Source organism: Microcaecilia unicolor, chromosome 11 (assembly GCF_901765095.1).
Source record: "Microcaecilia unicolor chromosome 11, aMicUni1.1, whole genome shotgun sequence".
Lineage (NCBI taxonomy): Eukaryota > Metazoa > Chordata > Amphibia > Gymnophiona > Siphonopidae > Microcaecilia > Microcaecilia unicolor.
Window position 1 is genome coordinate 132,116,382 of NC_044041.1, and position 13,262 is coordinate 132,129,643.

A 13,262-nucleotide genomic window follows, 5' to 3' on the forward strand; every position below is an offset into this window, starting at 1 on the left:
GGTGTGGACAAATGCATGGTGATGCACATTGGAAAGAATAATCTGAATAATAGTTACCTGATGCTAGGGGCCACCTTGGGGGTCAGCACTGAAGAAAAAGATCTAGGTATCATTGAAGATAATATGCTGAAATATGGTCAGTGTGTAGTGGCAGCCAAAAAAACAAACAGGATGTTAGGAATAATTAGAAAAGATATAGTGAATAAGATCGAAAATACTATAATGCCTTTGTATCGCCCCTTGGTGCATTCGCACCTTGAGTATTTGCGTTCAGTTCTGGTCGCTGTATCTCAAAAAAGGTATAGCGGAATTTGAACCTTTTCTAAGGTTCAAAGAAGAGTGACCAGAATCATAAAGGGGATGGAATTCCTCTCATATGAGAAAAGGCTAAAGAGATTAGGGCTCTTCAGCTTAGATAAGAGATGAATGAGGGGAGATATGATTGAGGTGTAGAACAAGTAGAAGTAAATCAATTTTTTACTCGTTCCAAAAGTACAAAGACTAGGGGACACACAAGGAAGTTACATGGAAATACTTTTAAAACAAATAGGAGGAAATATTTTTTCACTCAACAAATTGTTAAGCTCTGGAACTCTTTGCCGGAGGATGTGATAACAGTGGTTAGCTTATCTGGGTTTAAAAAATGTTTGGACAAATTCCTGGAGGAAAAGTCCGTAGTCTGCTATTGAGACAGACATGAAGAAGGAACTGCTTGCCCTAGGATTTGTAATATGGAATGTTGCCACGATTTGGTTTTTTGCTTGGTACTTTTTACCTGGCTTGGCCACTGTTTGGAAAACAGGATACTGGACTAGATGGACCATTGGTCTGACCCAATATGGCTATTCTTATGTTCTTATGTACATATGTGGAAAGTCCAAAAAGCATCTATTTTATCCCTATTTTATAACGGCAACACAGGCACTTACGTATCTCATACAATGATCCCCTATAGTACACAAATGTTTTCTCATAGATCTATACCTGCTCCAAAAAGGGTGTAAATTTGAATAATCTATCATATACATGCATATTTTATAAAACAAGTGTGCACACTATAATTCCGCCCTTACTCTGCCCTGACTATATCCCCAGAAATGCCTAGGCACTGCATAAATAGTTACTATTTTTTGTTGCTGTGCCTACATGTACATAGATATTCAACCATACAATTTGGATTCCATAGATTTGATTTCTTCAGCATTATGTCTTATTGTTTAACACAGCTCCAAACGCCACTATTCTCATTTATCAATAATGTGCATCTCTGTTGCCTAAAAATACATTATAACACCTCTGGATGGATACATACCTCAGGCACTTAACAGACCTCAGGATACAATGAGTAGGAACCAAGGAAATCTAGGACAGGCAAACTCCAGGTTACCCTACGTCCTTTAATCTTCGCCTTAAGCAAATCTCAACTCCCAATTGATGCTGAATGTGTGAAGAACAAAGATGTGACTCCTCTCTTTCTCGTCTCCTGAAGAAGAAAATAGTTTTTGGAGTCAGACTCAAGTGTTTTCAGGTATTGCCTTTTGAAATTGTCCCAGCGTGGACTTTATATATCAGCTCCCACATAGAGGAAACGCTGACTGATCCACAAATAGGTGTCACTGACGTTTTCAGGAATATATTTATATATGGTTAGTAGATTTCATGGCTAAGGGCAAAATGCCAAGTGTATGGCAATATAGTACAAACTGGAATGATAATAGCAGGAAAGGTCACACCCAGAGCCAGTGCACACAGCCCAAAGTATGCAGTCAGATTCCAGAACATCTGGGTCAGAGGTGGTAGGGAGTACATGAGCCACCTGCGTCATGTGAACTGGAAAGTGTATGATGAGTCAGTAGTTTTATGTTTTTGGAATAATTTGAAGATGTGATTTGTGTGGTCTTGAAAGCCCCTGTAGGACATTTCTGATAATACACTGGTCCATGGGGAAGCACCAGTGCTCTATTAACGGAAACCGGTTGTAAATCTAATATAATCTAATATCATTTCTATAGTAAAAAGGATTAATCTAGATGTATCTTTTTGTATCTTGAGTGGAGAGTCTTCAGCAGAGTAAGATTTGATCAGAGTAAGTAAATGGAAGCAAAGCTGTTTATATTTTTCCTGGGTATTTTGTAAGGCTAATAAATTAATGAATATATCTCAGGAGACTGATCCCTCAGGTGTGACCTCATAGTAACTGTTACATGTAAAAGTTTTTTAAATTTATAAAGAATGAGCTGCTGTGATGCCAAAAAATGTGAAGCAATTCATTAATTATGAATTTTACAAAAACCGGTGCATGAAGACATCTTCTCATACCAGTTTTCATAAAAAAAGATGTGTAAGGTGTAGTTATCATTTATGGCTGAGTCCTGTAGCATATATAGCAAACTTTCACCAGATATAGTTTGCTAACCCATGGGAATTTTTGTGGGTTAGTACATTTGTCCTTAGATGTTGACAAGAGATTTCAAAGGGGTTATTTGATCAACTGGGTTCAGCGTATAACTGATTTGTTAAACTATATAGCCCACATTAGGTGAGAGATTTCAAAGGCTTAGTTAATTCCATATAATCTCATTAAAAGAGACTTTAGCAGAACTAAGCCTAACTGGCAATATAAACTGAAATTTCAATAGAGGACATGTGTAGTTCCTTTGTACCTGAGCTTGTTGCCACAGAGTAAAGGAGTAGCCTAGTGGTTAGAGAAGTAGTTTGCAACCAAGGAAGTCAGAGGTTCAAATCCTACTTCTCCCACTGACACTCGTTGTGACCTTGAGCAGTCACTTCACCTTCTATTACCTCAGGTACTTCTAAATTGTAGGCCAATTTGAGCCTGAAAATCACTCAGGTACTTGAATATGTAGCTTACTTTGAGTTTGAATTGGAAAAGAGAAATGATAAATCCAGATCTATTACAGGTGGGACCCACAATCTTGCACTGTAACAAAGGAGCTCTTGGGTCTGTCCTAGAAGCATAGAAACAGAAACATGAAGGCAGATGAAGACCATATGGCCTACCCATCTGCACATCCATGCCATCTACTATCCTTCCTCTCATGGAATCCTATGTACTTGTCCGAAGCTTGCTTGAAAGATACATCTTCCATCTCCCCACCTCCATTGGAAGGCCATTCCACAAATTCACCACTCTTTCAAATGAAGAAGTATTTCCTTAGGTTACTCTTGAGTCTGTCCCCTTTCACACCTTCATCCTATGCTTCCTCATTCCAGACTTCCTTTCAATTGAAAGAGATTTGCCTCCGGTGAATTTATGTCATGGAGATATTTAAATGTCCTCTCTACCATATCTCCCCTCTCCCACCTTTCTTCCATAGTATACACTTTTATGACGAAGACCCCTGACCAATTTAGTAGCCATTCTCTGGACCGATTCCATCTTGTTTACAGCTTAAAATTTTTTTTTTTAAATTTATAACCATTTAAATTTTTACAAGCGATAAAACAACTTGCCGGAAATACAAGAGAAAATAATATATAGAAATTATTTCAGTCAGGTAATTCTATTCTCTTCCTTAGACCACTAAATAGGGAAAGTGACACAAGACAAGGAGATCAATTAAACAGTAAAACAGAACCAAAAACACACCGTGGTATTAACCTGATTATCCCCAGATATTACTCGTCTAATTCATTATTCCACATTGATCATCTGGTTGACTTCTTCAAGGTCAATACAGTGTATAGCCAAATCATTTCATTGAAAGCATACTTATTGTCCAATATTAGTTAGAAATAATAGATCTGATTACATTCTTTCTCTTTTAAAAACCAGAAGTTATTTAACAATACATATACTTAAGTCTCTAATTCAAATCCCACTGATTATAGAAATCCCAGTTTCACAGGCTTCACTCCTTTTAAAGTAATAATTGAGGAAATATTTTACATCTTTTAAAAGGTGAATTGTACACAGTACTCTATGGGGCCCTTTTAATAAGCCACGGTAAAAAGTGACCTATGCTAATTTGGCACATTAAATTGTGTGCGCGGTGTAACTTTTTATTGTGCGGGGGAAAAAAAGCCTTTTTTAAAATTGGGCAGTAAATACCGTGGGCACTATTAATTAAATTAGTGCATGGCTATTTACTGCTGAGCACTTCCCCGCCACCTATTAGTAGGCAGTAAGGGCTCACGTGCCACTCGTGCGTAATCAGGTGCAGCAAGCAGCAGGGCCACCAAGAGAGGCAGGGGGCAAGATTCCCAGGGCCCAGCCTCCAAGGGGGGCCCGCCTGGCACGCAAGCTGAGATTGGTCTCCTGAATCCTGTTCCTCCTCTAGTGCCCAGTGCTGTTGGGCTATCACATTATCATGTTAACTCTGCGCTGTTGGCGACAGGTGCCCATCTTCCTGCCTCCACAATATGGAGGGGATGTGGCAGGAAGAAGACCTGTGCGGCACAGCACAGTTAACGTCCGGCACACAGACAAGCAAGCAAGCAGACCTGGGGGAGGCGGGGCTTGTGGGGGGGGGCTGCGGCAGTGGTGGGCCTTCACAGGGTGGCATGGCAGCAGTAGGCCCATGAGGGGGGTCCAGGGGGTGTTTGCTCCAGGCCCAGTTTTGTCTCTCGGTGTCCCTGGCGCACAGCAATATGCTGCGCTGCCATTACTGCTGGGAATGCCCTCCACGTAGAAATATAAAATTGTTGAAACTGATATAATTTTGGGAAGATCTGGATTTATATTACAACAAGTAAAGTTTTTTATATTCTAGGGCATTTTGAAAGTTAAATCATTTGAAAATCTTTGACCAGACGGTAGCCAATTCTGGTCCCATCCAGAGAATTGCCTTGATAACAGCATTTAGCTGACCCATTGGGATTTAATCAATTACACACAGGAGTAAGGGTTGAGCTCCTGAGTAGGGTCAAACCATTTGTAACTCTCCTCAGTGCTGACCTGTCTGTCGGTACCTGAAGCAAACTCCTCCAAAGTAAAGTAAATTCTGACCTTTTAAATTCCAAACTTCTCAACTTTCTGGCTATAGTGAGATACCTGATATTCTCTTTAATTTATGCTATTGCTTAATTAACTTTGCCACTGTGAAACCTCTTATTTCTTTCTTTCTCTTCCTGACCAAGCTCTGATAGAGAGGGAGGCTGCATTGCATTGTATTGAGGCCCTAAAGTGCATTTTACATTGTTAAACTGATATAATGATTGGGGATATCTGATTTATATTACAACAAGGAAAGTTTTTATATTCTAGGGCAATTTTGAAAGTTAAATCTTTGAAAATTCTTTGACCAGACTGTACCAAGTCTGGTCCCATCCAGAGAATTGCCTGATAACAGATTTAAGCTGACCCATTGGGACTTATAATCCCCCCACCCAGGGTTTTCCACTCATTTATAGACAAACCAAACCTCATTAACTTTACTCAATCATACACAGGCGAGTCTTACAGACTATTAACCCCAACTAGTACACCTGGTCATACCCATTCATTCAACCATCAGGATGACTTTTATTCTCTGCAATAATTGTGGTACTTTAGTTTCAAGGCCAATCATCTGGAGACTTAAAGCTTGCCCTATCTGTCTTCAGCTATCTAGTTTTAAACAAGAGCTCAGTAAAGTAATGCAAGAATTGGATACAATTAAAGCAGCTTCTAGGACTGCACAGAAAATAGCTTCTCACCACTTCCCTCAAAGAATAAACCACATAAGAACAGATGGTTCACAGTAGGCTCAGGCAGACTTCGTCATGTGACACAGAAGCATCCGTTCGCACAAGTGTTTGCCACTAAAGAATTATTTTGCTCCATTACAGCACTGTAATGCTCCTGAAAAATAGAAACTGAGACAGAGGAAAAAAGCAATAGAGTTGAGCAAAAAGAAATGAAGTACCCAAAGTGAAAAGACCACCCCCAAATCACTAATGTTGAAACACATACCAAGAAATATAGATGAAAGCGATGCCACAAATGCTCGTAGTCTAATCAATAAAGTTCATGACCTTCAAGCCCTGATGTTGGAGGCAGACTTAGATGTTGTTGCAACACAGAGACATGGCTCAACGGTTCCCACGAATGGGATGGCAAGCATACCAGGCTATAATCTATTTAGGAAGGATATAGAGGGGTCGTAAAGGTGGAGGAGTAGCTCTGTATGTAGAATGATATCATGGCAACTGAAATGACAGGGACCTGGGGAAAAGAGAAGCGATATGGATCACCTTAAAAGAGAGGATAGAACCTCTGTCCCTGTGGATGTTGTCTACAGACCCCGACACAATTAGAGGAACTAGATAAAGATCTGATCGCAGATATTCAAAAATTAGGAAAGAAAAAAGAGGTTCTGTTGATGGGAGATTCAATCTGCCGGATGTAGTTTGGAAGGTTCCGTCTGCCAAATCGGAAAGAACTAGAGAGATCGTGGATGCTTTCCAAAGTGCTCTGCTCAGACAGATGGTGACGGAACCCACGAGGGAAGAAGCGATGCTGGATCTGGTGCTCACAAATGGGGATAGGGTGTCAAATGTCTGATTGGGTGCACACCTGGGAAGCAGTGGACCATCAAACGGTTTGGTTTGATATAACGCTGAAGGTGGAGGGCCAGCCACTCTAACGCAAAGTCCTGGTTTCAAGCGTGCTGACTTTAGTAAAATGGGGGAATACCTGAGGAAGGAGATGATGGGGCTGGGAGGATGAACATGAAGTGGAAGCAGGGGCGTATCTGCGTGGGGCCACAGGGGCCTGGGCCCCCGCAGATTTCGCCCTGGCTCCCCTCCCCGCCGTCAACCCTCCCCCGCTGCTTACTTTTGCTGGCGGGGGGCCCCAACCCCCGCCAGCCGAGGTCCGACCCGCAATCTCCATATTTCGTCTTCCTCCGTGGCCATGTGCTTCCAGGAAGTAACGCTGCAGTGCTGATTCGTTGAATCCAGTTCGGCGTCTGACGTCGCAGCACGTCAGACGCCGAACTGGATTCAACGAATCAGCACTGCAGCGTACTTCCTGGAAGCACATGGCCACGGAGGAAGACGAAATATGGAGATTGCGGGTCGGACCTCGGCTGGCGGGGGTTGGGGCCCCCCGCCAGCAAAAGTAAGCAGCGGGGAGGGTTGACGGCGGGGAGGGGTGGGAGAGGCGGCGGCGGGGGGGGGGAGGGAGGCAAAAATGTGCCCCCCCTCTCTGGCTCTGGCCCCCCCTACCGCCGGATTCCAGATACGCCCCTGAGTGGAAGGGCAGTGGTCCAGGCTGAAAGAAGTAATAAATAGGGCCACAAACCTTTATGTAAGGAGAGTACATAAAAGCAAGAGAAAAAGGAAACCGATATGGTTCTCCAAGCAAGTGGCTGAGAAAATAAAGGCTAAAGAGTTAGCGTTCCAGAAATATAGAAAATCTCAAGAAGAGGAACATGGGGAGGAATACCGGATGAAACTGAAAGAAGCCAAGAGAGAGGTACGTCTGGCGAAGGCGCAAGCGGAAGAATAAATGGCTAGAAATGTAAGGAGGGGCGACAAATATTTCTTCAGGTATATTAGTGAAAGAAGAATAACTAAAAAGGGGATTGTGAGACTAAAAGATACTGCGAACCGCTATGTAGATAATGATGAAGAAAAAGCCAATTTGCTAAATAGATACTTTTGTTCTGTTTTCACTGAAGAAAATCCTGGAGAAGGACCGCAAGGGACTGGCAAAAGTACACCTGAGAATGGAATGGATATAGCACCGTTCACGGAAGAGAGTGTGTATCAACAACTTGGAAAGCTAAAGGTGGACAAAGCCATGGGACCGGACGGATCCACCCCAGAATATTGAGGGAGCTCAGAGAGGTTCTGGCGGGTCCTCTTAAAGATTTGTTTAATAAATCCTTGGAGACGGGAGAGGTTCCAAGGGACTGGAGAACGGCGGAGGTGGTACCTCTTCACAAAAGTGGTGATAGGGAAGAAGCTGGAAACTACAGGCCGGTAAGCCTCACTTCGGTTATTGGAAAAGTAATGGAAGCCATGCTGAAGGAAAGGATAGTGAATTTCCTAGAAGCCAACAAGTTGCAAGATCCGAGACAACATGGTTTTACCAGAGGGAAATCGTGCCAAACGAATCTCATTGAATTCTTTGATTGGGTAACTGGAGAATTGAATCATCGACGTGCTATAGACGTAATCTACTTAGATTTTAGCAAAGCTTTTGACACGGTTCCCCACAGGAGGCTCTTAAATAAACTAGATGAGCTGAAGATAGGTCCCGAAGTGGTGAACTGGATTAGGAACTGGTTGACGGACAGACGACAGAGGGTGGTGGTAAATGGAGTTCGCTCAGAGGAGGGAAAGGTGAGTAGTGGAGTGCCTCAGGGATCGGTGCTGGGGCCGATTCTGTTCAATATATTTGTGAGTGACATTGCCGAAGGGTTAGAAGGTAAAATTTGCCTATTTGCGGATGATACTAAGATTTGCAACAGAGTGGACACCCGGGAGGGAGTGGAAAGCACGAAAAGGGATCTGAGGAAGCTAGAAGAATGGTCTAAGGTTTTGCAATTAAAATTCAATGCGAAGAAATGCAAAGTGATGCATTTAGGGAGTAGAAACCCACGAGAGACTTATGTGTTAGGTGGTGAGAGTCTGATAGGTACTGACGGGAAGAGGGATCTTGGGGTGATAGTATCCGAGGATCTGAAGGCGACAAAACAGTGTGACAAGGCGGTGGCCGTAGCGAGAAGGTTGCTAGACTGTATAGAGAGAGGTGTGATCAGCAGAAGAAAGGAAGTGTTGATGCCCCAGTACAAGTCGTTGGTGAGGCCCCACCTGGGGTATTGTGTTCAGTATTGGAGGCCGTACCTTGCGAAGGATGTTAAAAAAATGGAAGCGGTGCAAAGAAAAGCTACGAGAATGGTATGGGATTTGCGTTCCAAGACGTATGAGCAAAGACTTGTTGACCTGAACATGTATACTTTGGAGGAAAGGAGGAACAGGGGTGATATGATACAGACGTTCAAATACTTGAAAGGTATTAATCCGCAAAAAAATCTTTTCCGGAGATGGGAAGGCGGTAGAACGAGAGGACATGAAATGAGATTGAAGGGGGGCAGACTCAAAAAAGATGTCAGGAAGTATTTTTTCACGGAGAGGGTGGTGGATGCTTGGAATTCCCTCCCGCGGGAGGTGGTGGAGATGAAAACGGTAACGGAATTCAAACATGCGTGGGATAAGCATAAAGGAATCCTGTGCAGTACGAATGGATCCTCAGAAGTTTAGCCAAAATTGGGTGGCGGAGCAGGTGGGGGAAGAGAGGTTGGTGGTTGGGAGGCGAGGATAGTGGAGGGCAGACTTATACGGTCTGTGCCAGAGCCGGTGATGGGAGGCGGGACTGGTGGTTGGGAGGCGGGAAATACTGCTGGGTAGACTTGTACTGTCTGTGCCCTGAAAAAGGCAGGTGCAAATCAAGGTAAGGTATACACATATGAGTTTGTCTTGTTGGGCAGACTGGATGGACCTCACCAGAGACTCATACAGAGGCATTATCACATCCTTTTTCCTGGTGGCCATTCCTCTTCCAATGCACCCAAGCATCCTTCTGGCTTTCACTGTTGTCTTTTTTACCTGTTTGGCCAGGTTAAAATCATCAAATATGATCACATTCAAGTCTCGTTCCTCTTTCATGCACAGAAGTACTTAATCTCCTAAACTGTACTGCTCCCTTGGATTTCTACAGCCCATTTTTTAGTATTAAATTTTAACTGTGAAATTCTGGACCAAGCTTCACTAAATCCTTCCTCATGCATATCATCAGGGGTGTCTACCCTATTGTAAATTTTGGTATTATCCACAAAAAGGCAAACCTTACCAGAGAGCCCTTCAGTAATATTGTGTGCAAAAATATTGAAAAGAATCAGCCCAAGAACCGAACTTTGCGGCACACCACTGGTATCATCCCTTTCCTCGGACTGAGCTCCATTTATGTATTTGTTACATTTGTATCCCACATTTTCCCACCTATTTGTAGGCTCAATGTGACTTACATAGTACTGGAGAGGTGTATGCAGACTCCGGAGAGAACAAATACAAAGTGATGTAGTGGTAAAATAAAGTTCAAGTGGCATAGCCACATTAGGGAAACGTACAACGGAAGAGTTGAGTTTTGTCCATTACGTACTTTAGGTTTGTTGTGTTGCAGGGATCAGGCATTTAAGTTGGATCGGTGGGGTATGCCTTTTTGAAAAGGTTAGTTTTTAGTGATTTCCGGAAGTTTAGGTGGTCATACGTCATTTTCAAGGCTTTTGGTAATGCGTTCCACAATTGTGTGCTTATATAGGAAAAGCTGGATGCGTAAGCCGATTTGTATTTAAGACCTTTACAGCTTGGGTAGTACAGATTTAGATGTGATCGTGTTGATTCTGATGTGTTTCTAGTTGGTAGGTTGATCAAGTCTATCATGTATACCGGGGCTTCACCGTAGATAATTTTGTGGATCAGGGTGCAGATTTTGAAGGCAATGCGTTCTTTGATTGGGAGCCAGTGCAGTTTTTCACGGAGGGATTTTGTGCTTTCAAATCAAGTTTTTCCAAATATAAGCCTAGCTGCCGTGTTTTGAGTGGTGAGGAGTTTCTTTAAGGTTTGTTCTTTGCATCCTGTATAAATTCCATTGCAGTAGTCTACGTGGCTTAGCACCATTGATTGTATCAAGTTGCGAAATGTTTCCTTCAGGAAGAATTGTTTCAAGCGTTTGAGTTTCCACATTGAGTGGAACATTTTCTTTGTTATGGATGCCACTTGGCTCTCTAGTGTTAGGTTGCGGTCTGTTGTAACGCGGAGGATTTTCAGGCTGTCTGATATAGGAAGGGTGTAATCTGGGGTGTTGATACTTGTGGGGTTGTTGGCATTGTGTTGGGATGAGAGTATGAGGCAATGAGTTTTTTTCTTTATTAAGTTTTAGTTGAAATGCATTTGCCCATGAGTCCATGATGTTCAGGCTGAGCTTGATTTTGTTGCTGATTTCTGTCAGTTTGGTGTTGTACGGAATGTATATTATGACGTCATCTGCATATATGGAAGGGATAAGGCCTTGGTTGGATAAGGTCTTGGCTAGTGGGGTCATCATTAGGTTGAAGAGTATCGGTGATAGCGGTGATCCTTGCGGTACTCCACAGTCTGCTTTCCATGGTGGTGATATGTTTGAGTTTGATTTTACTTGGTATGTTCTTGTGGTTAGGAAGCCCTTGATCCAGCTAAGTATGTTTCCACCAATCCCGAATTTATCTAGTAATCTCATTAATATATTATGGTAGACCATGTCGAATGCACTGGACATATCGAATTGGAGGAGAAGGATGTTTTTGCCTGTTGCTATTTCCTGTTTGAATTTGGCTAGGAGAGTGATTAGTACTGTTTCGGTGCTGTGGAGGAAGCGGAAACCTGACTGTGATTCATGCAATATTGAGTATTTGTTTATGTAGTCTGTAAGTTGTTTGGTTACCATGCTTTCCATCAGTTTGACTGCCAATGGGATCAATGCTACTGTGCGGTAGTTAGTGATTTCATTAGTTTTTTTCTTGGTATCTTTTGGTAATGGGGTGAGTAGGATATTGCCATTTTCCTTAGGGAAGAGACCTTGCTGAAGCATGTAATTTAGGTGGGATGTGAGGTCTCCTATGAAGCAGTCAGGGGCGGATTTTATTAGGTAGCTGGGGCAGATATCTAGTTCACAGTGAGTGTTAGAGAACCTGCTGATCGCTTGGATAACTGTTTTGATGGTAAGGATGGTGAAGTTTAACCAATTCCGGTCAGCCGGGTATTCTCCAGTGGTTGGGTCCTGCTCATTTAAGACATTTTCAATGTCAGTGGTGTCTTGAGGCAGCGTGTTGCGTAGGTTTACAATTTTTTCATTGAAATACTTAGCAATTTCATCTGCAGATGGGATGTCTGTATTCGTTGTAGTGACCAAGTTGGTGTCTAGGAGCTTGTGCACCAGTTGGTATAGGTTTTTTTGTGTCTTTGCAATCTGTCCCTATTTTAGTTTTATAGAATAATCTTTTGGTCTGTCTTATTGTGTATTTGTATTTTCTTTGTATTTGTATTTGTTTCCATTTGTTAACTGTATGTTTATCTTTTGTTTTCTTCAATGCTCGTTCGAGTTTCCTGGTCTGCATTTTTAGCTTTTTCAGTTCATCGTTGAACCATGGTATCGAGTTATGCTTGTGTGAGGTTCTAGTTCGTACCACTATCCTCTGTCGCCTTCCACTTATCCAGTTCCTAACCCAGTCAGTCACTTTAGGGCCCATACAAAGGGCACTCAGTCTATGCAAAACTGTTTCAAAGGTTTTGCTAAAATTTAAGTACACCACATCTAGCGCTCTCCCTCAATCCTGCTCTCTAGTCACCGAAACAAATAATTAATTATATTGTATGACAAGACCTGCCTCAGGTGAACCCATGTTGCCTTGTGTCCTGCAATCCACTGGATTCCAGAGACTTCACTATTTTCTGTTTTATAAGCATCTCCATTAATTTACTTACCACAAAGGTCAGACTAACTGGCTTGTAGTTCCCAATCACTTCTTTACTTCCCCTTTTGTTAAAAAGGACCATACCCACCCTTCTCCAGTCCTCCAGAACCACTCCTGAATCCAGAAAAGCATTGAAAGGGCAGCCAGCCCAGTTCGTCCCTAATTTCCCTCAGTACTGTTGGATGTATGCCATCTGGCCCTATTGCTTTGTCCACCTTTAGTTTAGCTAGCTCCTCATGAACACTGCCCTCTAAAAATTGTACAGGGTGTATTACACTTCCATTCCTATTTGTGTTTGTCTTCTGTTGTTCTACTTCCAGCCCTTCATTTGTGAACACAAAACAGAAATATTTATTAAGCAATTCTGCCTTACCCTTATCAGCTTCTACATATTTCTCTCCTTCAGCTGTGAGTCTCACAAAACCACTTTTGCAGTTCCTCCTATCACTAACATGTCTGAAAAATGTCTTGTCCCCCCCCCCTCCCCCCCACACACACATTTTATCATATTGGCTATTTTTTCTTCCATTTCCATCTTTGTTTTCCTGACTACATCGTGATTAGCCAAATGAGTAATTCCTGGTTTAGTAGAAAACACATCAGCATACGTTTGCAATACTGCTTCTAGTTGCTGTTTCTGAGTGGGGGTTAATTGCTCTCCCACTACAACTTATTGTGTAGATCCCTCTGGTAATGTCTCTGCTAGGAGGTCAGGTATGAGTTCACTATCCTGACACTGTGGGTTGTATACAGCTAGCACCATGCTATCTGCATAGGCCTTTAACATATTTACATATTTAC